Genomic DNA, 26,953 nt, shown 5'->3' on the forward strand with positions numbered 1-26,953 from the left:
ATTGGTATTGGTTATTCCGCTGTTGGTTGTGATTGTGGTTAGGTGACTAGTGGGTATGGGACCACTAGTTGTAGTTTATTATTATTATTATTATTATTATTATTATTTATTATTATTTTTTTTTTTTAAAAACGGGTCAGGTCGTTTCAGTTTGGTATCAGAGCCCTTACGGTTCTAGGTTTGGGTTCACTAGGTTTCTGTTGTGTTGTTTGGGATTGCATGTCTTGATTGATTGATTATGTGAGTTAGTAAATTGTGTGTGGCATGGAACCCTAGAACATCCTCTTCGAGCCTTCAATGAGATTCCACGGTGAGTTATTGTTATGTTTCTTTTTGTGGTTTTGATTTGTTCTATGCTTGTTAGCCTCTGTTCTTGGAAGATCAGCGGTTATAGGTGTTTGAGTTGCTAGTCGTGGACGTGGGCGTTGTCGTGGCCGTGGTCGGACGAGTTTTCGAGGCCAGCGAGTGTGTGGTCCAGAGTTCCACGAGGAGGTATGTCAGAGGGTCGCAAGCATATCAGGAGGGACCAGAGAGGGTTTCAGCCGGTGAGTGTGTCGGATGTGCTGGGAACTCAGGTGTGGGGTTGCAGCGGGTGAAGCCCAGGGTCGAGATGATCGCTTGGCGAGATGCTTCGCGAGAGTTGTTGAGCCCAGAGAGGCGGATAGGTGGACATATGTTTATGGAGCAGATATTTTGCTGTTTGGTGGTTAATCCAGTTGGATGTTAGAAGTTGAGTGGGCAGGTGTAACATTGCAATTTTATACTCGGACCACAGGAGGTACTTTTGGTCATAAGATGTTTATAGTCGTTAATGATTGTTGCTCCTGAAGGGATGATGGTTTTCCCAGAATACCGATAGCTCGAGGGGCTGTAGGCTCCGAGAGTGGCAGAGGGGATGATGTTCTCCTGAGGGGATGCTTAGTTCCTCTGATACCGAGATCTTGAGGATTATGGTCCAAGAGTGAGACGGTATAACTCGAAGACGGTGGTCTGAGAGTGAGATCGGTATGGCCCGAAGGTTGCGACCTACTGGTGGAAAGTTGGGAGCAAGCAATACCTAGGACGTGAGTATAAACAAACCGATTGAATGTAGACCTCGAGGGATTGACGGTGGTTTAATCTCGGGTTTTAGATGTGTTGACCAATGGAACAGGGTTTTATTGACCGGAGCGGTTATGAATGTGTGGCTGTTGCGCCAGGATTATGAGGCCGGTGGTGCTGGAGTCCCGGGAAGGGGAATTGCAGCAGGTTTGAGCCGGGAAAGGCATGTTTGCTAGATACATAAGTTCACGAGAAGCCTTCATGGAAGGATAATCTAATCGTTGCGACAATGTTGGATTACGTTCATTGGAGATGGACAAGGTTGCTAGATTCAAGGTTTTGGTAAGCTTGCTGTCGGTAATAAGGCAAGTGGTTTGAGTTGGCGGCTTGCAAAGCATTTGATGCGGTGAATCAAAATGTGCGAAACGTATGGTACTTGTTTGTTTTATTAGGCTCGTATTGATAATTTGCTGTGGAGAATTGCTAAGCGAAAAGCTAACTTTCTAATAAGCTATCTTGTGGAAGTTTCCCTAAGAGGCAAGTTACTAGAGGTTCTTGGATGGACAAGAGTTGTGGATATCCGGGTGGTGGTGAGTTGATGTCAGCATACTTGATTATTAGTCTAGTAGAGCTGAGGAATAAAATTGGGGATTCTTACGTCTTATCACTTCACCGTGGGGAGCATCGGTGTTGTTCGTCAAGTACAAGGACGTGGTATGGGTATGAGTTCGTGGCGATGCCGTTTGGATTGACTAACGCACCAGCTGCGTTTATGAGATTGATGAACAATGAGTTTCAGGAGTTTCTGAACGTGTCTGTCATAATTTTCATCGACGACATCCTGGTTTATTCTAAGAGTCTTGAAGAGCATGCAGTGCATTTGAGGGCAGTTCTGGAGAAGCTGCGGTAGCAGAAGTTGTTTGCTAAGTTGAGCAAGTGTAGTTTGTGGCAGTGTGAGATGGGTTTTTCTCGGTCACATTGTGGTCCTTTCCGAAGGTAACATCAATCGCAAACCTTCGCTATCGTCCTCTATATTAAATCTTTCACGTGCTGATCTAAACGCCCTAACATGCGGATTATGACTATCAAGCGTCTTTTTTAAAAGCTCAACAATCTCACGTCTTAAATCTCCCGCAGATCCAGATGTCCTATATTAATGCCAATTTTAAAAAATTTAATAATTATGATTAGTAAATATAACAAATATTAAAGATATTTTACATACTTAAAAAATATGACAAATATTTCTATATATATTTAACATTATTAATAATTACCTAAATGCGGAAATTCTATTAGATACTTTGTTATATACGTCATGTATATATAATTGTAAAAACATTGGTTCCTTGCCAGGTTCTGGTAAAAATATCACCAATACGATGATAGTTTTCCCCGCACATCTGAAATAGATAAGGACCTCTACCATTATTTATGGAATGGTTAATTTTACCACCTAGAGATATGAACGAAAACATCATGTTGTATGCTCGTATGTTATCATGGAAGTTTTTACTCCGGTCGTCATGATTATAATACAACGATAGTAACGATTTAGGTGCAGTCTTCAACATAGGAAATATTACTTTGCCACGATGGCAACACAATGAAAAATCCGGCTTTGCCTTTTTAGTCCGTTTATTCACCCGTTCTCCATACCACATATATGGTCCACATTTTTAACATAAAAAATAAGGATCTCCATCATCATAATAACCTATACAAAATATTTGTTAATATTTTAAATATATATTAGTTAAAAAAAATACATAATTACAAAACTATCATATAACCATTCACATATGCATCGAGATATACTATTTTTTTTTTAACTTAGCTTTTATGGGACAAAACCCAAGAAATATGTAAGATGTCGTATTGTTTTCATTTATCTCACATGAATTCTTATCAGTAGAGCTATCAGAATCGCTTTCATCGTTCGTATCCGAATCAGTTGCGACGTAACATGCGAAATCTTCGTGTACTCCTGGAAGAAGTAAATTCTCTGCAAAAGTAACGATTGAATTAGTTACTTAGCATTTATTTATTTACATAAATACTAATTAATTCCTTTCTGGACATATGACCTCTTTTCTTTCTTTTCACCCTCTTAGACTTCAATATCTACATTCTTTTCAACCTTGTCATCTTATGTGGATTAGGATACTGAATATTCAATGCATTCGTAAAAGCAGAAAGATTTATCGTAGAACTAACACCTGATTTTCAATGTCATTGCGTACGATATTTTAGATTTAAATATAACATATCTCTTAATGTTAAAAATTGAGAATGTCGTTAAGTTTTCTAGAGATTGTAACCCCCGCGAACCAAACCTAGCGTTTTGGGGGTGGGTGTCGATCGACACTCATGGTGGTGTCGGTCGACACCACTTATTCTGGTTCGACCAGATCGATTTAATTATCGATTTGAACCGGTTTAGTTTAGGAAAAACCATTGTACCGAGTTATCTAAGGGAATTGTCACCGGTTTTGCATTTTATTTTAAGAAAAATACAGAGAGAAAGGAGAGAAACTGCTGTTGAGGTTTTAGAGAGAGATTTATGAGATTTCTTGGCTGTTTTTGAAAGATTTGGAGCTAGGAAGGATCTATAGGCTTGCTAGGAGGGTTGGATTCGTTGCTTTTGGTCTGAATCTTCTTGTAAAGAGGTGAGTGCATGACCATGGCTAATCTAAGCCCTTGATGTCCTTGTTCTTGCTTGTTTGTTGTTGTTTTGTGTGTTTTCTTGCTGGGGATTGGATTATACAGGTTCCTAATGATGTTTCCGGCATGGGTTTTGAGCATTGGATGATTTGGAGGAGATTGGGAGCCAGATTTGACTCTCGGCTTCGTGCGGATCGCAGTTGCAGGTGGAGTGTCGATCTACACCACTTGGTGTCGGTCGACACCAGCAAAATGGGCATCGATCGACACTGTGGGGTAGTGTCGGTCGACACCAAGCCAGTGTCGGTCGATACTAGGCTGGTGTCGGTCGACACCTCCCTTCCAGTGAGACGATGTTCATTTTCCTGGTTTGTGTGTTTGGTTTGTTGATTGTTTGGAATATTGGATTCATTGTTGCTTGTGTGTATAGCCCTGTAGATGGGAGGATTGCCTCACTGAGTATTTATCAAATACTCATGCATCTTAATTTGTGTTTGTGCTGCAGGTAAAGGCAAAGTGTGATCGTGGAATCAAGGCAATGAAGAGGAAGATGTTCTAGAGACTCAATTGGATGTTGTCTGGCATTGCTAGGTTGCTAGAGTTGGGTCATTAGAAACATTGCTAGGTTTCCGGTTCTATGTTTTCTTGTTGTTTGGTATTTGGATATTGTTATGATTATGATATTGGTTTATTATTGGTTATTTATTGGTATTGGTTATTCCGCTGTTGGTTATGATTGTGGTTAGGTGACTAGTGGATATGGGACCACTAGTTGTAGTTTATTATTATTATTATTATTATTATTATTTATTATTTATTGTTTAAAAAAAAAAACGGGTCAGGTCGTTTCAGTTTGGTATTAGAGCCCTTACGGTTCTAGGTTTGGGTTCACTAGGCTTCTGTTGTGATGTTTGGGATTGCATGTCTTGATTGATTATGTGAGTTAGTAAATTGTGTGTGGCATGGAGTCCTAGAACATCCTCTTCGAGCCTTCATTGAGATTCCACATTGAGTTATTGTTATGTTTCTTTGTGTGGTTTTGATTTGTTCTATGCTTGTTAGCCTTTGTTCTTGGAAGATCAGTGGTTAAAGGTGTTTGAGTTGCTGGTCGTGGACGTGGGCGTTGTCGTGGCCGTGTTCGGGTGAGTTCCCGAGGCCAGCGAGTGTGTGGTCTAGAGTTCCACGAGGAGGTATGTCAGAGGGTCGCAAGCGTATCAGGAGGGACCAGAGAGGGTTTCAGCTGGTGAGTGTGCCGGATGTGCTGGGAACTCAGGTGTGGGGTTGCAGCGGGTGAAGCCCAGGGTCGAGATGATCGCTTGGCGGATCTGTTGACGTGCTGTTGGAGCGGTGACCGTGAGGGGTACCAGTGCAGGCTCCAGTTGTACCGGATGTGGCGGGGTGCAGCCGAGGGCTGATGAGGTTGAGGATTTTTCCATCTTATGTTAGGAAGATGGAACAGTTGTAGATGACTGGTGCGAGATGCTTCACGAGAATTGTTGAGCCAAGAGAGGCGGATAGGTGGACATATGTTTTTGGAGCAGATATTTTGCTGTTTGGTGGTTAATCCAGTTGGATGTTAGAAGTTGAGTGGGCAAGTGTAACATTGCAATGTTATACTCGGACCAGAGGAGGTACTTTTGGTCAGAAGATGTTTATAGTCGTTAATGATTGTTGTTCCTGAAGGGATGGTGGTTTTCCCAGAATACCGATAGCTCGAGGGGCTGTGGGCTCCGAGAGTGGCAGAGGGGATGATGTTCTCCTGAGGGGATGATTAGTTCCTCTAATACTGAGATCTTGAGGATTATGGTCCAAGAGTGAGACGGTATAACTCGAAGACAATGGTCTGAGAGTGAGATCGGTATGGCTCGAAGGTTGCGACCTAAGGGTGGAAAGTTGGGAGCAAGCAATACCTAGGACGTGAGTATAAACAAACCGATTGAATGTAGACCTCATGGGATTGACGGTAGTTTAATCTCGGGTTTTAGATGTGTTGACCAATGGGCCAGGGTTTTATTGACCGGAGCGGTTATGAATGTGTGGCTGTTGCGCCAGGATTATGAGGCCGGTGGTGCTGGAGTCCCGGGAAGGGGAATTGCAGCATGTTTGAGCCGGGAAAGGCATGTTTGCCAGATACATAAGTTCACGAGAAGCCTTCATGGCAGGATAATCTAATCGTTGCGACGATGTTGGATTACATTCATTGGAGATGGACAAGGTTGCTAGATTCAAGGTTTTGGTAAGCTTGCTGTGGGAAATAAGGCAAGTGGTTTTAGTTGGCGGCTTGCAAAGCATTTGATGCGGTGAGTTAGAATGTGCAAAACGTATGGTACTTGTTTGTTTTATTACGCTCGTATGGATGATTTGCTGTGGAGAATTGCTAAGCGAAAAGCTAACTTTCTAATAAGCTATCTTGTGGAAGTTTCTCTAAGAGGCAAGTTACTAGAGGTTCTTGGATGGACAAGAGGTGTAGATATCCGGGTGGGGTGAGTTGATGTCAGCATACTTGATTATTAGTCAAGTAGAGCTGAGGAATAAAATTGGGGATTCTTACGTCTTATCACTTCACCGTGGGGAGCATCGGTGTTGTTCGTCAAGTACAAGGACGTGGTATGGGTATGAGTTTGTGGCGATGCCGTTTGGATTGACTAACGCACCAGCTGCGTTTATGAGATTGATGAACAACGAGTTTCAGGAGTTTCTGAACGTGTCTGTCATAATTTTCATCGACGACATCCTGGTTTATTCTAAGAGTCTTGAAGAGCATGCAGTGCATTTGAGGGCAGTTCTGGAGAAGCTGTGGTAGCAGAAGTTGTTTGCTAAGTTGAGCAAGTGTAGTTTGTGGCAGTGTGAGATGGGTTTTTCTCGGTCACATTGTGTCTGCAGATGGGGTTTCTGTAGATCCGGAGAAGATTCAGGCTATCAGGGATTGGCCTAGACCGCAAAATGCCACAGAGATCAGGAGTTTTCTCGGGTTGGCAGGGTATTACAGGAGATTTGTGCAGGGGTTTGCAGGCATAGCACGTCCTATGACTAAGTTGATGGGGAAGGATGTTCCTTTAGTCTGGTCACAAGAGTGTGAGGAGGGCTTTGCAAGCCTGAAGGAGATGTTGACTACTGCTCCGGTGTTGGCTTTGCCTGAGAAGGGAGAATCCTATGTGGTTTATACAGATGCATCCAGAGTTGGTCTGGGGTGTGTGTTGAGGCAGCATGGGAAGGTGATTGCCTATGCTTCGCGGCAGTTGTGGAAGCATGAAGACAACTATCCTACTCATGACTTGGAGATGGGTGCTGTAGTTTTTGCCCTAAAGATTTGGAGATATTATCTTTATGGTGCAAAAGTACAGGTGTTTACAGATCATAAGAGCCTGAAGTATATATTCACTCAACCTGAGCTGAACTTGAGGTAGAGGCAGTGGATGGAGCTGGTGGCGGATTATGATCTTGAGATAGCTTATCATCCCGGTAAGGCTAACTTGGTTGCAGACGCTTTGAGTCGGAAGCGGGCGGCTTCGGCTCATGAGCAGGATATGGATTCTCTGGTAGGAGAGATCAGTGCATTGAGTTTGTGTGCGGTTTTTCAGGAGCCATTGATTTTGGTTGCAGCTGATAGAGCAGATTTGTTGAGTAGAGTGCGGTTGGCTCAGGAGTCGGATTTGGGGCTGGTGAATGCCTCAAAGGATGTTGACTCGGAGTATCAGGTTTCGGCTAATGGTACTATTCTGGTGCATGAGCGGATCTGTGTGCCCAAGGATGAGGAGTTGAGGCAGGAGATTATAGGAGAGGCTCATGTTAGCATGTTTTCTATTCATCCAGGAGCGACTAAGATGTACTGAGATCTCAAGACGTACTATCACTGGGTCGGGATGAAGAAGGATGTGGCTAGTTGGGTTGCGAGGTGCGATGTGTGTCAGCTAGTGAAGGCTGAGCATCAGGTACCTGGTGCTTTGCTGAAGTGTCTTCCCATTCCAGAGTGGAAGTGGGATATGATTACTATGTACTTCGTGGTGGGTTTGCCAGTGTCTAGGACGTTTGATGCTATCTGGGTCATTGTGGACCGGTTGACTAAGTCGGCACATTTTCTGGCCATTAAGAAGACTGATGGAGCAGCAGTCTTGGCTAAGAAGTATGTGAAGGAGATAGTCAGGTTGCATGGGGTGCCAGCGAGCATAGTGTCTGATAGGGATTCCATGTTCACTTCGGTGTTCTGGAAGGCATTTCAGGCAGAGATGGACACAAGGGTGCATATGAGTACAGCTTATCATCCCCAGACAGATGGACAGTCAGAGAGGACAATCCAGACGTTGGAGGATTTGTTGAGGATGTGTGTGTTGGATTGGGGTGGCCATTGGGAAGATCACTTGAGCTTGGTAGAGTTTGCTTATAACAACAGTTACCAGGCGAGTATTGGCATGGCTCCTTATGAGGCTTTGTATGGGAGTTCGTGTCGTACACCGTTATGCTGGACTCAGGTGGGGGAGAGGAGCATGTACGGGGCAGATTTTGTTCAGGAGGCTTCGGAGAAGATTCGGGTTCTCAAGCTGAACATTAAGGAAGGTCAGGATCGGCAGAGGAGTTATGCTGATAGGAGGAGGAGAGATCTTGAGTTTCAGGTTGGAGATAGAGTGCACCTCAAGATGGCCATGTTGCGGGGTCCAAACAGGTCATTGACTGACAATAAGTTGAGTCTGAGGTATATGGGTCCGTTCAGAGTGATTGAGAGAGTCGGACCAGTGGCATATAGACTGGAGTTACCTGAGGTTATGCGAGCATTCCATAAGGTTTTCCATGTGTCTGTGTTGCGGAAGTGTCTCCGTGAGGATGATCAGTTGTTGGCTAAGATTCCTGAGGATCTTCAGCCTAACATGACTTTGGAGGCGAGACCAGTGAGGGTTCTCGGGAGGAGGATCAAGGAACTTTAGAAGATGAAGATTCCTTTGATGAGAGTCCTTTGGGACTGTGGTGGTGTTGAGGAGCAGACTTGGGAGCCTGAGGCGAGGATGAAGGCAAGGTTTAAGAAGTGGTATGAGAAGCAAGCCGCGACTTGAGCTTGCCTAGCCTGGTCTCGTCTGTAATCCGTGGCTGGAGCGGGAATGGAATATTCCAGCCCATCTCTCTTGTTTACTTTGTCGCTTGGGGTGGTTGGTTGTGCGACTAAGTAACAAGATGAGGTGGTGTTTGGGGTACAAAGTTTCCGCAATGCAGTGTTTTGGAGGAAAGTTTCCTGAATTCGAAGTTTCTATAAGGGGAAAGTTTCCAGAAGTGGTAAGTGCTAACAATGGAAAGTTTTATGTGAGTTATAATTTGTCCATTTTTGGTGGCGGAGAACCTGGGAGAGGGCTTGTGTGGCCTTTGTGGCGGGCTGTTTAGTCGTTGTGTGGCCTTTGTGGCGGGCTGTTTAGCCATTGTGTGGCCTTCGTGGCGGGCTGTTTAGCCATTGTGTGGCCTTTGTGGCAGGCTGTTTAGCCATTGTGTGGCCTTCGTGGCGGGCTGTTTAGCCATTGTGTGGCCTTCGTGGCGGGCCGTTTAGCCAGAGTGCCTGTTGAGGCGGTCCTTCGGGACAGATGGTCTTCGTGACGGTCCTTCGGGACGAGTGGCCTTGGTGGCGGTCCTGTTGAGGACATTTGTTTGGCCTTTGTGGCGGTCCATTTTAGGACATTTGTTTTGCCTTGGTGGCGGTCCTGTTTAGGACATTTGTTTGGCCTTTGTGGCGGTCCTGTTTAGGACATTTGTTTGGCCTTTGTGGTGGTCCTGTTTAGGACATTTGTTTGGCCTTCGTGGCGGCCCGTGGGGAAGTGAGATGATCCTTGTGTGTTCATGAGGTATTCCAGTGAGGGGATATGTGGTTGGTAGGACATTGTGTTGTCTTACGCGAGCCACGGGAAGGCAACCTGGTTAGGGATAGGACTCAGACGTGTCCAGAATTGTTTGCTCGCGACTCTTGGGAGACTTTGGTTCTCCTAGTACCGCCATATTCCAAGACTTTGTGGCTTGGGAGTTTGGTTGGTATATCTACTTGGGATGACGATCCGAAGGCGCACTGTAGGGTGACGACCCGAGAGACGAATATTGGATTTCTCCTTATACATTATGGCAAGCGGGTTTAGGCCCGATGAGGATCCAACATTATGGCATGCAGACTTAGTTCTGATGATGAGCCAAAAAAAACTCAAGGTTTAGGCCTGTGAGTAAAGGAAAGTCCAAAAGTCGAGAGCAAATAACGCCTGGAGCGTGAGTCTATCACCTGGAGGTGACCTTTCGTATGTCGGTCGGAGGAGTGCGGTCCGGGGAGTCGGTAGCACATGAGTCCTTGGCTGAGTGTTGTTCGAGATTCGAGGACGAATCTATTTTGGTGGGGGAGAATTGTAACGCCCGCAAACCAAACTTAGCGTTTTGGGGGTGGGTGTCAATCGACAGTCATGGTGGTGTCAGTCGACACCACTTATTCTGATTCGACCAGATCGATTTAATTATCGATTTGAACCGGTTTGGTTTATGAAAAACCATTGGACCGAGTTATATAAGGGAATTGTCGACCAGCAGGGTTTTGGAGTTTTATTTTGTCTGCCGCTTTGTGGGTTTTAAGAAAAATACGGAGAGAAAGGACATAAACTGTTCTTGAGGTTTTAGAGAGAGATTTGGAGCTAGGAAGGACCTAGAGGCTTGCTAGGAGGGTTGGATTTTTGCTTTTGGTCCGAATCTTCCTGCAAAGAGGTGAGTGCATGACCATGGCTAATCTAAACCCATGATTTCCTTGTTCTTGCCTGTTTGTTGTTGTTTTGTGTGTTTTCTTGCTGGGGATTGGATTATAGAGGTTCCTAATGATGTTTCCGGCATGGGTTTTGAGTATTGGATGATTTGGAGGAGATTAGGAACCAAATTCGACTCTCGGCTTCGTGCGGATCGCAGTTGCAGGTGGAGTGTCTATCGACACCAGCAAAATGGGCATCGATCGAAACTGTGGGGTAGTGTCGGTCGACACCAAGCCAGTGTTAGTCGACACTAGGGTGGTGTCGGTCGACACCTCCCTTCCAGTGAGACGAGGTTCGTTTTCCTGGTGTGTGTGTTTTGTTTGTTGATTGTTTGGAACATTGGATTCATTGTTGCTTGTGTGTATAGCTTAATAGATGGGAGGATTGCCTCACTGAGTATTTATCAAATACTCATGCATCTCAACTTGTGTTTGTGGTGCAGGAAAAGGCAAATTGTGATCGTGGAATCAAGGCAATGAAGAGGAAGATGTTCTACGGACTCGATTGGATGTTGTCTGGCATTGTTACGTTGCTAGAGTTGGGTCATTAGAAACATTGCTAGGTTGCCGGTTCTATGTTTTCTTGTTGTTTGGTATTTGGATATTGTTATGATCATGATATTGGTTTATTATTGGTTATTTATTGGTATTGGTTATTCTGCTGTTGGTTGTGATTGTGGTTAGGTGACTAGTGGGTATTGGACCACTAGTTGTTTTTTATTATTATTATTATTATTATTATTATTTATTATTAAAAAAAACGGGTCAGGTCGTTTCAGTGTTTTTCTAGAAAGAAATAGGTAATCTAATGTATATATACCATTTAAGTTTATCCAATGATAAAGAAATTTGGAGTTTTGACGATATCGTAAAATGAAAAAATTCCAAAAATTAACTATATTATATTATATATATTTACGTTTATATAATTTAGAAGTCAGGATCGTAGGTTTCGCCTTTTGAGAACATGGCAAACCTTCTATCCAATGCTATCAAAAAAAGATACCGGAAGAGAGACTATTTTTACGATGTTGACGACCTAAACCCCTTCATTCATGAGTGGAAAATTAACGTCAAAATACTGAGGAAGTTTGAGTGCCGTCATCCTTTTTTCAGATCAATAGACTTGATTGTTGTTGATGATAAGGTATATTTGCAGTATACATCGCGTTTTTTATAAATTTTGTTTAAACTTATGATGCTTACAAATTTTTGGATATGTAGGGCAAAAACATTCATGTGATGATGCGTCCCCCTTATCGTGATATCTTTATAAACGATCTTGAAGAAGGTGAATGGATAACGTTATCAAGATTCTCACTAACCATTGTTGATGGGATTTTAAGAGTAACTGATCATCGTTTTATGATATATTGGGGAGACGAAACATGGTTTAGAAAAATTCATCCTTTGTTTTCCAAGCAGTTTTATTCTTTTGTATCATTTAATGATATCAAAAGTGGATTTTTACACCTTGATTATTGTGTAGGTGAGATAAAAAAACTATATTATAAAATTTCATTATTTCTAATAATTTATCTTCTAATGAAAAATCTATGATCAGACATTATTGGAAGAGTGTACACTGTTGGAAATCATTTTGAAGAAGGTCCACCATATCAAGATTGGAATGAGTTGTTTGTTGTTTTGGAAAATATTGAGTAAGTCATTCTGTTTTTAAAATTTTAAATTTAAATATTATCATACTTATTTCTGTTTTAATTCTAAAAGATGCAAAATTTTAGGGGTGATCAATTGTCATGTCGTTTATCAAAAGACTACGCGAACGCCTTTATCAATGATTGGATTCATTGTGTTTGTGATATCATATGTGTGTTACGTTTTGCCAAACTTGAGACTCAAAAAGGTTCGTATTATTCGTTCACGTTTCAAAAAACATTATCGCTTAGATTATTAAATATGTTAATTAATTAGATACTGTTATTGTAGATACATGGATGGCAACAACTGTGGATAATTGTACAATGGTTATGATCAATCCTAAGTGTCCTCAAGTCACGCAGATGTTTGATTCCTTTGCCGAAATGGAGAACTGAGTTATAAGATTTTAAAGTGTAATTTGCTAAATTTTAAATCGTTATGATATTGATCTTGGATTTTAATTTTATATATTTATATTTGAATATATTATAAATTTGGTGATTATCTTACATGATTTTTATTTTTAAAGAAATTCTCACAGATATTATTATTAATCTGTTAGAAATAAAAATTAATAATTTCTGAAACTATACTAAATAACTAATCATCATGAATTTTATTATAGTATGATTTAAATATTTATTTATATTATAGCACAAATATATACAAACTAACTAAATATGGTAATTACAAAATTAGTTATGAATATAATATAAAATTTTAAAATGAAATATAATCTTTTTTTTAAAAAAACGTTTTAAATCAAATTCAGAAAAAGAAAAACACTACTTAATTATTCGATTATCCCTAAATGTTTATGGAAATTATTAAAAGTTCTGGAAATATATATAATATATTTGTACTTGATGATAATTGTACAATTACCATTTAAGTTTTGCTAATAAATAAATATTGGAAGTTTGAAAATACCTTAAAATGTAAATTTTCTCAAAAACATATATTATGTATTATGTATATATAAATACCTTTAAAAGTCAGAATCGTAAGTTTCGTTTAAGTCTAGGTCTTTCAAAAAAAAAAATGGCTAAAATTCTATCCAATGATATAAAAAATAGGATCGGGAAGAGAGACTATTATTTCGATGTGGACGACCTAAACCCTTTCTTTCAAGAGTGGAAAATCAACGTAAAAATACTGAGGAAGTTTGAGTGTCGTCATCCTCTTTTCATATCAACAGACTTGAATGTAGTTGATTAGAAGGTATAATTTAAATTATATAATGTTCATTCAAATTTATTTTAATCTTTACGTACTTATGTATAACGTTAACATACCGTACAAAAATTCATGTATTGATGGGTTCTCCTTATCGTGACATCTTTATAAACGATTTGGAAGAAGGTGAATGGATAATGTTATCAAGTTTCTCATTAAGCAATTTTGATGGCGCTTTTAGGGCAACTGATCATCGCTTTAGAATACATTGGAGAGACGTGACATGGTTTAAGAAAATTCCTCCTTTGTCTTCAAATCAATTTTACTCTTTCGTATCATTCAATGATATTAAAAGTGGATATTTAGATTCCGCTTATTGTGTAGGTAAGGGAAGCAATATATTGTTTTATTGTAAGATAAGTTTGAAGTGGTTGATTACTTTAACTATTGAGAAATATTTGCAGACCTTATCGGAAGAGTGTTTAGTGTTGGAAATAGCTTTGAACAAGGCCCACTATACAAAGAATGGAATGAGTTGTTTGTTGTTCTAGAAAATATTGATTAAGTTGTTCTAATGTTATAAGATTTACGTTTTTAATTCACATTAATTTTAAAAATACTCAAAGAAATACAATTGTAGGGGTTATCGTTTATCCTGTCATTTGCCAAAGGACTACGCGAACACATTCTATGATCATTGGATACATCGGGTCAGTGATATCATATGCGTGATACGCTTTGCCAAGCTTGAGAGTAATAAAGTTTCGAATAAATTCTTGTTGTTACTATTATAATGAATTTATTTTTAAAAATGTCATTTAATTATTAAATTTTCTAAATCTAGATACATGGATGGCAACCATACAATTGTACGAGTGTCATGATCAATCCTCTATGTCCTCAAGTCACGCAGATGTTAGATGCCTTTACTGATATGGAAATTTAATTTTCGTTTTCAAATTGTATGGTTTTATAAAAATTAATATTAATTTATGATACGTTAAAACATTGTGATCTTGGATTTGGATTTTAATTCGATATTAAATTATTTTATTTAGTAGATACTACAGAAATCAAAAAGTTTTATTATGTTATTTCCTTCGGACATGCTACCATCCCGGCATCATCTTGTGGTGTTCTGTCTTTTAATATGGCGGAGAATCAAATTTATGTTATAGAGAAGTTCATAGTTATAGAGAAGTTCACAGTTAAATACATGTAAATCAATTTCTTATTATGGACCATTTTTTATTAAATATATTAATATGTGGATATAAATATATATATATATATATATATATATGTTTATAACTAAACTTACATTTAGGTACAATCTCATTGATCATGGGGTGACCAGAATAAAAATTCTGGATGATACGGACTATCGTTTCGTTGTGGACTTAAGGTAATTAACAATATTAACTTTTTTTGTCTAATGGTTAATTTATATGGGCAGTACTGATTAAAATTATTTCTCATCCAAAATACAGTGATGCACTTGACTCCTATATTCATCTTGCTGTTGAGGATTCTTTTGAGAAGCATCAAATTCCTTTATGAGTATTTAATTCTTCTAATGATAAACATATTTGGTTAATGTTTGATTTTAAAAGATACTGAGTTATATTAAATTTGAATAACATTATTTCAATTTATAAATTATTTTAAAATACAGTCCAAACTAATTTAACGTATGATTCGGACCTATAGACGTTTTTTTGTGTAGTGATTTGCAAAATGATTGTAAATAGAGTCAGTTATTATAATATACAAAAAAATATTTATTTGGAATGTCAACATATAGTAATTTATAAGTACTTTATATATTTCATTGAAATTATGGAAGTATAAATATGTAAATTTACTTTTTACTTTAGTAAACATATTTAAAATATTCGTATATGATATATTTACATTATTTTTCATTATCGTCTTTTAAAAAAATAAAGTAAATATTCTATTAAAAAATTAAGTCGGTTGTAAAACATCTCTATATATATTGATACGCTAATGTGTTAAAAAAGTCTTATGCACAACTCAATATGACTTCTAAAAAGATGAATGTTCGTCCCTTTGTTCAGCTAGACGATCTCAACCCTGCGCTCGATCATTACAAAATTAGAGTCCGTATCATAAGACTTTGGAAGTCTTTCAAGTCTCTACAGATGGTCTTCGTTGACAGTGATGTAAGATTTAATAAGATAATTTATATGTAGAGTTTAATTAGTATCTATATCATATTTAAGTAGATCTCGATAATAGCTTTCTAACTTATAAACCTTATATATAGGGTACAAGGATACATGCATCTATTGAAGATGGTTTGGTCAGCAGATTTCAGAATTAACTTGTTGTCGGCGAGTCTAAGATAGTTGACACATTCAACTTAGTAGATTATGATAGTAGTTATAAGACAAGCTATTTGGGATTTAAAATCGTCTTTTATAGAACCACCATAGTGAAACCATGTGATGAATTTCCAGTTCGTGTACCAGAAAAATATTTTAAGAATTTTCCTTCTATATTGGCTGGAGAATTAGACAAGAATGTATTGTTCGGTGAGTTGTTAAATTCATATTTAATATTTTATTTAAAGGAAAATATTAATTTATATGTATTTTTGGTAGATGTTATCGGTCAGATCGTTGGTGTAGGAAATCTTGACAACGTCAAAACAAAAGGGAAGGATAACGTCAAATTGAGTTTCAATCTGCAAGATTTGATGTATGATTCCTTAATAGATACCCTTTATAGTTAAAATTATTTTGGAATATAATGTCTAATTATGTATTCTTAATTCATACATTCGTAATATAGTGGAACCCAGTTGAATTGTACTGTGTGGGGTGATCTTGCAAAGGCCTTTGATACACAGATAAAAGAACATCAAGATACTGTTGTCGTTTGTGTAGTATGATTTGCATGCTTGAAGGAATGGAAAGGTGATTTCTGACTTTCTTATAATCTTCGAACTTATGATTATTAAATCTAACATTGCCAATTAAATCAAAATTTCATGGAACTATAGTATTTCCAATGCGTTCAATTCTACCGATATTATGATAAATCCAGCTATGCCTGAAGTGGAAGCGTTCCGAAAAAAGTAAATATATATATATATATATATATATATATATATATATATCCCTTCTATATTACTCGGCGATACATGCTATAAACGTTTATATGTTTTTATTATTATCATAACTTTACAGGTTGCCCACTGATGCTATAGATTTAGTACAACTTGAGGATGAACTAAGTCCCCAAAAATCAAAGGTGACATTATATGAGGAGTTTTTTATTATTAACGAGAAGTCTACTATGGACCAAATCGTTTATGCACTTGAGGTAATGTTTGTAAAAATTTAATTGATATCATCTAATTTGAATTGTTTTGAAAAATTGTTTAAGTAAACAAACGTTTGGTTAATTCATTATAGACGCGAACATGTGTGACAATCGCCACAATTTATTCTGTTGAAGTATTGCCTAAATGGTATTATCTTTCCTGTAAAGTTTGCAATAAGAAGGTGCAGCCGTACCCACTAGAATCTCAATCTGGAAAAGAACTACTTTATAGTTGTGGGGTTTGTGATGTTGATGTTATAGATGTTGATTACAAGTAAGAATCTCTTGAATTGTTAAAATGTTTCTTAAGATTTGTTATTTGGAACTATTTATACATTATAATTTATGTAGAACTGTTTGAAAGGTATAAACTCATACTTCATGTCGGTCTTGCTCAACTATTTATTGGAAAAAAAGTCGAAGAACTGGCTTTGGAAAAGTCAAAAGTAAGTATATAACATTTGACCTCTGTTTAGTTTTAAAAATATGTAAACAAAAATTGAAACATGTTTCTACCTATGGTCAGGAGGATATTGCAGCTATTCCGGAATCTCTTTCGGTCTTAGTAGGGAAGACTATGTTGTTTAAAATTTCGATTACAATCGATAATTTAAAGAGCGACAAATCTACTTATGTTGTTGAAAAGTTTTGGGAAAAGGATGACATGGTTATTCAATTCGGCAAGGTACTAAAGTAAAAACAAAAACCCATAATACCATTATTAATATTATATCATTTAAATGTTTTTTAATCTTAATGTATAAAATTTAATTGTAGGAACTCTATGGAAGGATTGAGCTTTCAAATATTACTTCGGATACGAATGATCATAAGTTGCAAATCGCCCCAGCTGAATCGAGTTTGGCTTCGTCTAAGAGAGATCATATAGAAACCGATGTTGTGTCGGTCGGGGGTCATAGCATGAAGACAAGGAAAAATATCAAAATTGAATCTAAAGACTGAACAATTTCCATCACTTCAGATCATTTTTCCGTTCTGTTATTGCTTTTTATTTATTTATACTTTCAATGGGATTATGTTTTTAGAGAAATTTAAAAAATTTCAAACCATTTCAGTCACTTTAAACAAAGATTTATATATATATAATTTAACATAAATAAAATAATCATGGTATACAATAGTTTTGGAAATATTGATATTTAGTATAATTAAGTAACTATTATTATAATTAAAGACAAGAATGATCCAAAAGTTAAACTTTTTTTTTTTAAAGTTCAAAAGAACGTTAATACGTTAAAATAAATGGAAAAGTTAATAGCCTGGATATTCATTACGAAGCCTGAATATTCATTACGAAAATTTACGAAAATGAACATTCGCGTTTATCTAAATAAGTATAATTAAATTAATAACTTAATGTTAAAATTGAATATTGACAAAATTCACTACGAAGCTTGAGGAAATACAATATTTTTGGATTTAAAAACTTATCTTCTTCATGTTATATATATATATATATATATATATATATATATATATATAATTCTTATTATTATACCATGTCAACTCGGAACAAAAAAAAGCCATCTATAGAGTTATTGCTGCTTGACGTAAGAGGTAACGCAAAATTAAAGCTTTTTACAATATTTTGAATCGTTGTAATTTCATACTCACATGTTTTAAATGCATATTTGAAGAATTATAATGAAACGTTCAATCGAAGTTCGTCGATTTACCAAGAAAAGTTCAAGAGTTGATGAATATGCGCTTCGTACGCAACTTCAACCAGAACAATTGATTTTCTTTTGTGAGGATAGCATTCCGGAACCAGAACAAAAAAAATCTAGAAAAACCATGAAAGAATCAAGATCTTCCGAAGAACACTCATGGCGCATCTTACCGTTCAAAGTTCCTTTGTTGACGGTGAAGATGGTATATTGAAATCAAAGAATGAGGAATCAAAATTTGATGTCTATCAATGAGACAATTAACACATATGATCAGGCTGCCTCTTGATCTAAATGGTGTGAGAAGAATAAGTTATGGATTCAAAGATCTAACACGACAAAGGATTAACTTTCGAAAATCATTTTATAATTAATATTTTTATTTTTTAATAATACCTACTTTATTTAATAGTTATGGTCATGATGTTACTATAATCCGTTATAGAATTTTTATAGGAGATTTTATCATTTTCATTAGTTTCTCAATATTTGGTTTCGATGAAACATTGAAATAGCTTTTTAATAATGATTACTATATGTAAATACAACCAAACCTATATTAATAATATAATGTTGCTAATAAATCATAAGATTTAATAGGTTTATATAATTTGTTTGTAACTATAAATATGTTATATTAATCAGACCAATAGTATATAAATAAAGTAATGCTTAAATTTAAATCCTATATTGATATGTAGGAATATGAAAGTATAATTAAATAAAATATTGATGAACTTCAAAAAAGTAAAACTTAAAAAATTGTATCAAATATTCGTATACGTAATTAGAAAGATAAATAACAAATGATTTTGCCTAAAAAAAAGTTAAGAGGATATATAGAAAGATAAGTTAATATTCGTATATATCAACAATTAGTACATTTTTAGTTTAGAGAATATATACATACCATCTTCCTATATAAACAGACCTAACAGCGATATGAATTCTTGATCATAGCTTTGTTTTTTTTTGCAGATCGCAATTCTTGGCGTCACATAATGAGACCTTCGCAGATTCCATACCGAAGAAAGAATGTATCGACACATGCTGTCTCTGAAACGACCTGACCAGTTTTTTTTAAATAATAAATAATAATAATAATAATAATAATAAACTACAACTAGTGATCCCATACCCACTAGTCACCTAACCACAATCACAACCAACAGCGGAATAACCAATACCAATAAATAACCAATAATAAACCAATATCATAATCATAACAATATCCAAATACCAAACAACAAGAAAGCATAGAACCGGCAACCTAGCAATATTTCTAATGACCCAACTCTAGCAACCTAGCAGTGCCAGACAACATCCAATCGAGTCCCTAGAACATCTTCCTCTTCATTGCCTTGATTCCACGATCACACTTTGCCTTTACCTGCACCACAAACACAAATTGAGATGCATGAGTATTTGATAAATACTCAGTGAGGCAAACCTCCCATCTACTGGGCTATACACACAAGCAACAATGAATCCAATGTTCCAAACAATCAACAAACAAAACACACAAACCAGGAAAACGATCGTCTCACTGGAAGGGAGGTGTCGACCGACACCAGCCTAGTGTCGACCGACACTGGCTTGGTGTCGACCGACACTACCCTACAGTGTCGATCGATACCCATTTTGTCGGTGTCGACTGACACCAAGTGGTGTAGATCGACACTCCACCTGCAACTGCGATCCGCACGAAGCCGAGAGTCAAATCTGGCTTCCCAATCTCCTCCAAATCATCCAATACTCAAAACCCATGCCGGAAACATCATTAGGAACCTGTATAATCCAATCCCCAGCAAGAAAACACACAAAACAACAACAAACAAGCAAGAACAAGGAAATCAAGGGCTTAGATTAGCCATGGTCATGCACTCACCTCTTTGCAGGAAGATTCAGACCAAAAGCAACGCATCCAACCCTCCTAGCAAGCCTCTAGATCCTTGCTAGCTCTAAATCTCTCAAGAACAGCCAAGAAATCTCACAAATCTCTCTCTAAAACCTCAAGAACAGTTTCTCTCCTGTCCCTCTGTATTTTTCTTAAAAACCACAAAGCGGCAGACAAAATAAAACTCCAAAACCCTTCTGGTCGACAATTCTTTTATATAACCCGGTCCAATGGTTTTTCCTATACCAAACCGGTTCAGATCGATAATTAAATCGAGCTGGTCGAACCAGAATAAGTGGTGTCGACCGACACCATCATGAGTGTCGATTGACATCCACCTCTAAAACGTTAAGTTTGGTTCGCGGGCGTTATAATTCTCCCCCACCAAAATAAATTCGTCCTCGAATCTCGAACAACACTCAGCCAAGGACTCATGTGCTACCGACTCCACGGCCCGCACTCCTCCGACCGACATACGAAAGGTCACCTCCAGGTGATAGACTCACGCTCCAGGCGTTATTTGCTCTCAACTTTTGGACTTTCCTTTACTCACAGGCCTAAACCTTGAGTTTTTGTTAGCTCCTCATCAGACCTAAGTCTGCATGCCATAATGTTGGCTCCTCATCGGGCCTAAACCCGCATGCCATAATGTATAAAGAGAAATCCAATATTCGTCTCTCGGGTCGTCACCCTACAGCGTGCCTTCGGATCGTCATCCGAAGTCGATATACCAACCACACTCCGAAGCCACAAAGTCTTGGAATATGGTGGTACTAGGAGAACCGAAGTACCCCAAGAGTCGCGAGCAAACAATTCTGAACACGTCTGAATCCTATCCCTAACCAGGTTCCCATCCCTTGGCTCGCGTAAGATAACACAATGTCCTACCAACCACATATCCCGTCACTGGAATACCTCATGACCACACAAGGATCATCTCACTGCCCCACGGGCCACCATGAAGGCCAAACAAATGTCCTAAACAGGACCACCACAAATGCCAAACAAATGTCCTAAACAGGACCGCCACAAAGGCCAAACAAATGTCCTAAACAGGACCGCCACCAAGGCCAAACAAATGTCCTAAAAAGGACCGCCACAAAGGCCAAACAAATGTCCTCAACAGGACCACCACCAAGGCCACTCATCCCGAAGGACCGTCACGAAGACCATCTGTCCCAAAGGACCGCCTCAACATGCACTCTGGCTAAACAGCCCGCCACGAAGGCCACACAATGGCTAAACAGCCCGCCACGAAGGCCACACAATGGCTAAAAAGCCCACCACAAAGGCAACACAATGGTTAAACAGCCCGCCACAAAGGCCACACAATGGTTAAACAGCCCGCCACGAAGGCCACACAATGGCTAAACAGCCCGCCACAAAGGCCACAGAACGGCTAAACAGCCCGCCACAAAGGCCACAAAAGCCCTCTCCCAGGCTCTCCACCAACAAAAATGGACAAATTCTAACTCACATAAAACTTTCCATTTTTAGCACTTACCAATTCTGGAAACTTTCCCCTTATAGAAACTTTGAATTCAGGAAACTTTCCTCCAAAACACTGCATTGCGGAAACTTTGTACCCCAAACACCACCTCATCTTGTTACTTAGTCGCACAACCAACCACCCCAAGCGACAAAGTAAACAAGAGAAATGGGCTGGAATATTCCATTCCCGCTCCAGCCACAGATTACAGACGGGACCAGGCTAGGCAAGCTCAAGTCGCGGCTTGCTTCTCATACCACTTCTTAAACCTTGCCTTCATCCTCGCCTCAGGCTCCCAAGTCTGCTCCTCAACACCACCACAGTCCCAAAGGACTCTCATCAAAGGAATCTTCTTCTTCCAAAGTTCCTTGATCCTCCTCCCGAGAACCCTCACTGGTCTCGCCTCCAAAGTCATGTTAGGCTGAAGATCCTCAGGAATCTTAGCCAACAACTAATCATCCTCACGGAGACACTTCCGCAACATAGACACATGGAAAACCTTATGGAATGCTCGCATAACCTCAGGTAACTCCAGTCTATATGCCACTGGTCCGACTCTCTCAATCACTCTGAACGGACCCATATACCTCAGACTCAACTTAGTGTCAGTCAATGACCTGTTCGGACCCCGCAACATGACCATCTTGAGGTGCACTCTATCTCCAACCTGAAACTCAAGATCTCTCCTCCTCCTATCATCATAACTCCTCTGCTGATCCTGAGCTTCCTTAATGTTCAGCTTGAGAACCCGAATCTTCTCCAAAGTCTCCTGAACAAAATCTGCCCCGTACATGCTCCTCTCCCCCACCTGAGTCCAGCATAACGGTGTACGACACGAACTCCCATACAAAGCCTCATAAGGAGCCATGCCAATACTCGCCTGGTAACTGTTGTTATAAGCTAACTCTACCAAGCTCAAGTGATCTGCCCAATGACCACCCCAATCCAACACACACATCCTCAGCAAATCCTCCAACGTCTGGATCGTCCTCTCTGACTGTCCATCTGTCTGGGGATGATAAGATGTACTCATATGCACCCTTGTGTCCATCTCTGCCTGAAATGCCTTCCAGAACACTGAAGTGAACTTGGAATCCCTATCAGACACTATGCTCGCTGGCACCCCATGCAACCTGACTATCTCCTTCACATACTTCTTAGCCAAGACTACTACTCCATCAGTCTTCTTAATAGCCAGAAAATGTGCTGACTTAGTCAACCGGTCCACAATGACCCAGATAGCATCAAACGTCCTGGACACTGGCAAACCCACCACGAAGTACATAGTAATCATATCCCACTTCCACTCTGGAATGGGAAGACACTTCAGCAAACCACCAGGTACCTGATGCTCATCCTTCACTAGCTGACACACATCGCACCTCGCAACCCAACTAGCCACATCCTTCTTCATCCCGACCCAGTGATAGTACGTCCTGAGATCTCGGTACATCTTAGTCGCTCCTGGATGAATAGAGAACATGCTAGCATGAGCCTCTCCCATAATCTCCTGCCTCAACTCCTCATCCTTGGGCACACAGATCCGCTCATGCACCAGAATAGTACCATTAGCCGAAACCTGATACTCCGAGTCAACATCCTTTGAGGCATTCACCAGCCCCAAATCCGACTCCTGAGCCAACCGCACTCTACTCAACAAATCTGCTCTATCAGCTGCAACCCAAATCAATGGCTCCTGAAAAACCGCACACAAACTCAATGCACTGATCTCTCCTACCAGAGAATCCATATCCTGCTCATGAGCCGAAGCCGCCCGCTTCCGACTCAAAGCGTCTGCAACCAAGTTAGCCTTACCGGGATGATAAGCTATCTCAAGATCATAATCCGCCACCAGCTCCATCCACTGCCTCTACCTCAAGTTCAGCTCAGGTTGAGTGAATATATACTTCAGGCTCTTATGATCTGTAAACACCTGTACTTTTGCACCATAAAGATAATATCTCCAAATCTTTAGGGCAAAAACTACAGCACCCATCTCCAAGTCATGAGTAGGATAGTTGTCTTCATGCTTCCACAACTGCCGTGAAGCATAGGCAATCACCTTCCCATGCTGCCTCAACACACACCCCAGACCAACTCTGGATGCATCTGTATAAATCACATAGGATTCTCCCTTCTCAGGCAAAGCCAACACCGGAGCAGTAGTCAACATCTCCTTCAGGCTTGCAAAGCCCTCCTCACACTCTTGTGACCAGACTAAAGGAACATCCTTCCCCGTCAACTTAGTCATAGGACGTGCTATGCCCGCAAACCCCTGCACAAATCTCCTGTAATACCCTGCCAACCCGAGAAAACTCCTGATCTCTGTGGCATTTTGCGGTCTAGGCCAATCCCTAATAGCCTGAATCTTCTCCGGATCTACAGAAACCCCATCTGCAGACACAATGTGACCGAGAAAAACCCATCTCACACTGCCACAAACTACACTTGCTCAACTTAGCAAACAACTTCTGCTACCGCAACTTCTCCAGAACTGCCCTCAAATGCACTGCATGCTCTTCAAGACTCTTAGAATAAACCAGGATGTCGTCGATGAAAATTATGACAGACACGTTCAGAAACTCCTGAAACTCGTTGTTCATCAATCTCATAAACGCAGCTGGTGCGTTAGTCAATCCAAACGGCATCGCCACAAACTCATACCCATACCACGTCCTTGTACTTGACGAACAACACCGATGCTCCCCACGGTGAAGTGATAAGACGTAAGAATCCCCAATTTTATTCCTCAGCTCTACTTGACTAATAATCAAGTATGCTGACATCAACTCACCCCACCCGGATATCTACACCTCTTGTCCATCCAAGAACCTCTAGTAACTTGCCTCTTAGAGAAACTTCCACAAGATAGCTTATTAGAAAGTTAGCTTTTCGCTTAGCAATTCTCCACAGCAAATCATCCATACGAGCGTAATAAAACAAACAAGTACCATACGTTTTGCACATTCTAACTCACCGCATCAAATGCTTTGCAAGCCGCCAACTAAAACCACTTGCCTTATTTCCCACAGCAAGCTTACCAAAACCTTGAATCTAGCAACCTTGTCCATCTCCAATGAATGTAATCCAACATCGTCGCAACGATTAGATTATCCTGCCATGAAGGCTTCTCGTGAACTTATGTATCTGGCAAACATGCCTTTCCCGGCTCAAACATGCTGCAATTCCCCTTCCCGGGACTCCAGCACCACCGGCCTCATAATCCTGGCGCAACAGCCACACATTCATAACCGCTCCGGTCAATAAAACCCTGGCCCATTGGTCAACACATCTAAAACCCGAGATTAAACTACCGTCAATCCCATGAGGTCTACATTCAATCGGTTTGTTTATACTCACGTCCTAGGTATTGCTTGCTCCCAACTTTCCACCCTTAGGTCGCAACCTTCGAGCCATACCGATCTCACTCTCAGACCATTGTCTTCGAGTTATACCGTCTCACTCTTGGACCATAATCCTCAAGATCTCAGTATTAGAGGAACTAATCATCCCCTCAGGAGAACATCATCCCCTCTGCCACTCTCGGAGCCCACAGCCCCTCGAGCTATCGGTATTCTGGGAAAACCACCATCCCTTCAGGAACAACAATCATTAACGACTATAAACATCTTCTGACCAAAAGTACCTCCTGTGGTCCGAGTATAACATTGCAATGTTACACTTGCCCACTCAACTTCTAACATCCAACTGGATTAACCACCAAACAGCAAAATATCTGCTCCAAAAACATATGTCCACCTATCCGCCTCTCTTGGCTCAACAATTCTCGTGAAGCATCTCGCACCAGTCATCTACAACTGTTCCATCTTCCTAACATAAGATGGAAAAATCCTCAACCTCATCAGCCCTCGGCTGCACCCCGCCACATCCGGTACAACTGGAGCCTGCACTGGTACCCCTCACGGTCACCGCTCCAACAGCACGTCAACAGATCCGCCAAGCGATCATCTCGACCCTGGGCTTCACCCGCTGCAACCCCACACCTGAGTTCCCAGCACATCCGGCACACTCACCAGCTGAAACCCTCTCTGGTCCCTCCTGATACGCTTGCGACCCTCTGACATACCTCCTCGTGGAACTCTGGACCACACACTCGCTGGCCTCGGGAACTCACCCGAACACGGCCACGACAACGCCCACGTCCACGACCAGCAACTCAAACACCTTTAACCACTGATCTTCCAAGAACAAAGGCTAACAAGCATATAACAAATCAAAACCACACAAAGAAACATAACAATAACTCAATGTGGAATCTCAATGAAGGCTCGAAGAGGATGTTCTAGGACTCCATGCCACACACAATTTACTAACTCACATAATCAATCAAGACATGCAATCCCAAACATCACAACAGAAGCCTAGTGAACCCAAACCTAGAACCGTAAGGGCTCTAATACCAAACTGAAACGACCTAACCCGTTTTTTTTTTTAAACAATAAATAATAAATAATAATAATAATAATAATAATAATAATAATAATAATAAACTACAACTAGTGGTCCCATATCCACTAGTCACCTAACCACAATCATAACCAACAGCGGAATAACCAATACCAATAAATAACCAATAATAAACCAATATCATAATCATAACAATATCCAAATACCAAACAACAAGAAAACATAGAACCGGCAACCTAGCAATGTTTCTAATGACCCAACTCTAGCAACCTAGCAATGCCAGACAACATCCAATTGATTCCCTAGAACATCTTCCTCTTCATTGCCTTGATTCCACGATCACACTTTGCCTTTACCTGCAGCACAAACACAAATTAAGATGCATGAGTATTTGATAAATACTCAGTGAGGCAATCCTCCCATCTACTGGGCTATACACACAAGCAACAATGAATCCAATATTCCAAACAATCAACAAACCAAACACACAAACCAGGAAAATGAACATCGTCTCACTGGAAGGGAGGTGTCGACCGACACCAGCCTAGTATCGACCGACACTGGCTTGGTGTCGACCGACACTACCCCACAGTGTCGATCGATGCCCATTTTGCTGGTGTCGACCGACACCAAGTGGTGTAGATCGACACTCCACCTGCAACTGCGATCCGCACGAAGCCGAGAGTCAAATCTGGCTCCCAATCTCCTCCAAATCATCCAATGCTCAAAACCCATGCCGGAAACATCATTAGGAACCTGTATAATCCAATCCCCAGCAAGAAAACACACAAAACAACAACAAACAAGCA

At 39.9% G+C, this 26,953-nt stretch overlaps 1 pseudogene; it reads left to right on the forward strand.

The window, feature by feature from the left end:
• The first annotated feature begins 15,348 nt into the window (after positions 1-15,348).
• LOC104779134 (uncharacterized) lies at positions 15,349-17,605 on the forward strand (annotated as a pseudogene).
• The last annotated feature ends 9,348 nt before the right edge of the window (positions 17,606-26,953 follow it).

The sequence above is a fragment of the Camelina sativa genome, chromosome 3, assembly GCF_030686135.1.
Source record: "Camelina sativa cultivar CO46 ecotype springtype chromosome 3, ASM3068613v1".
NCBI lineage: Eukaryota > Viridiplantae > Streptophyta > Magnoliopsida > Brassicales > Brassicaceae > Camelina > Camelina sativa.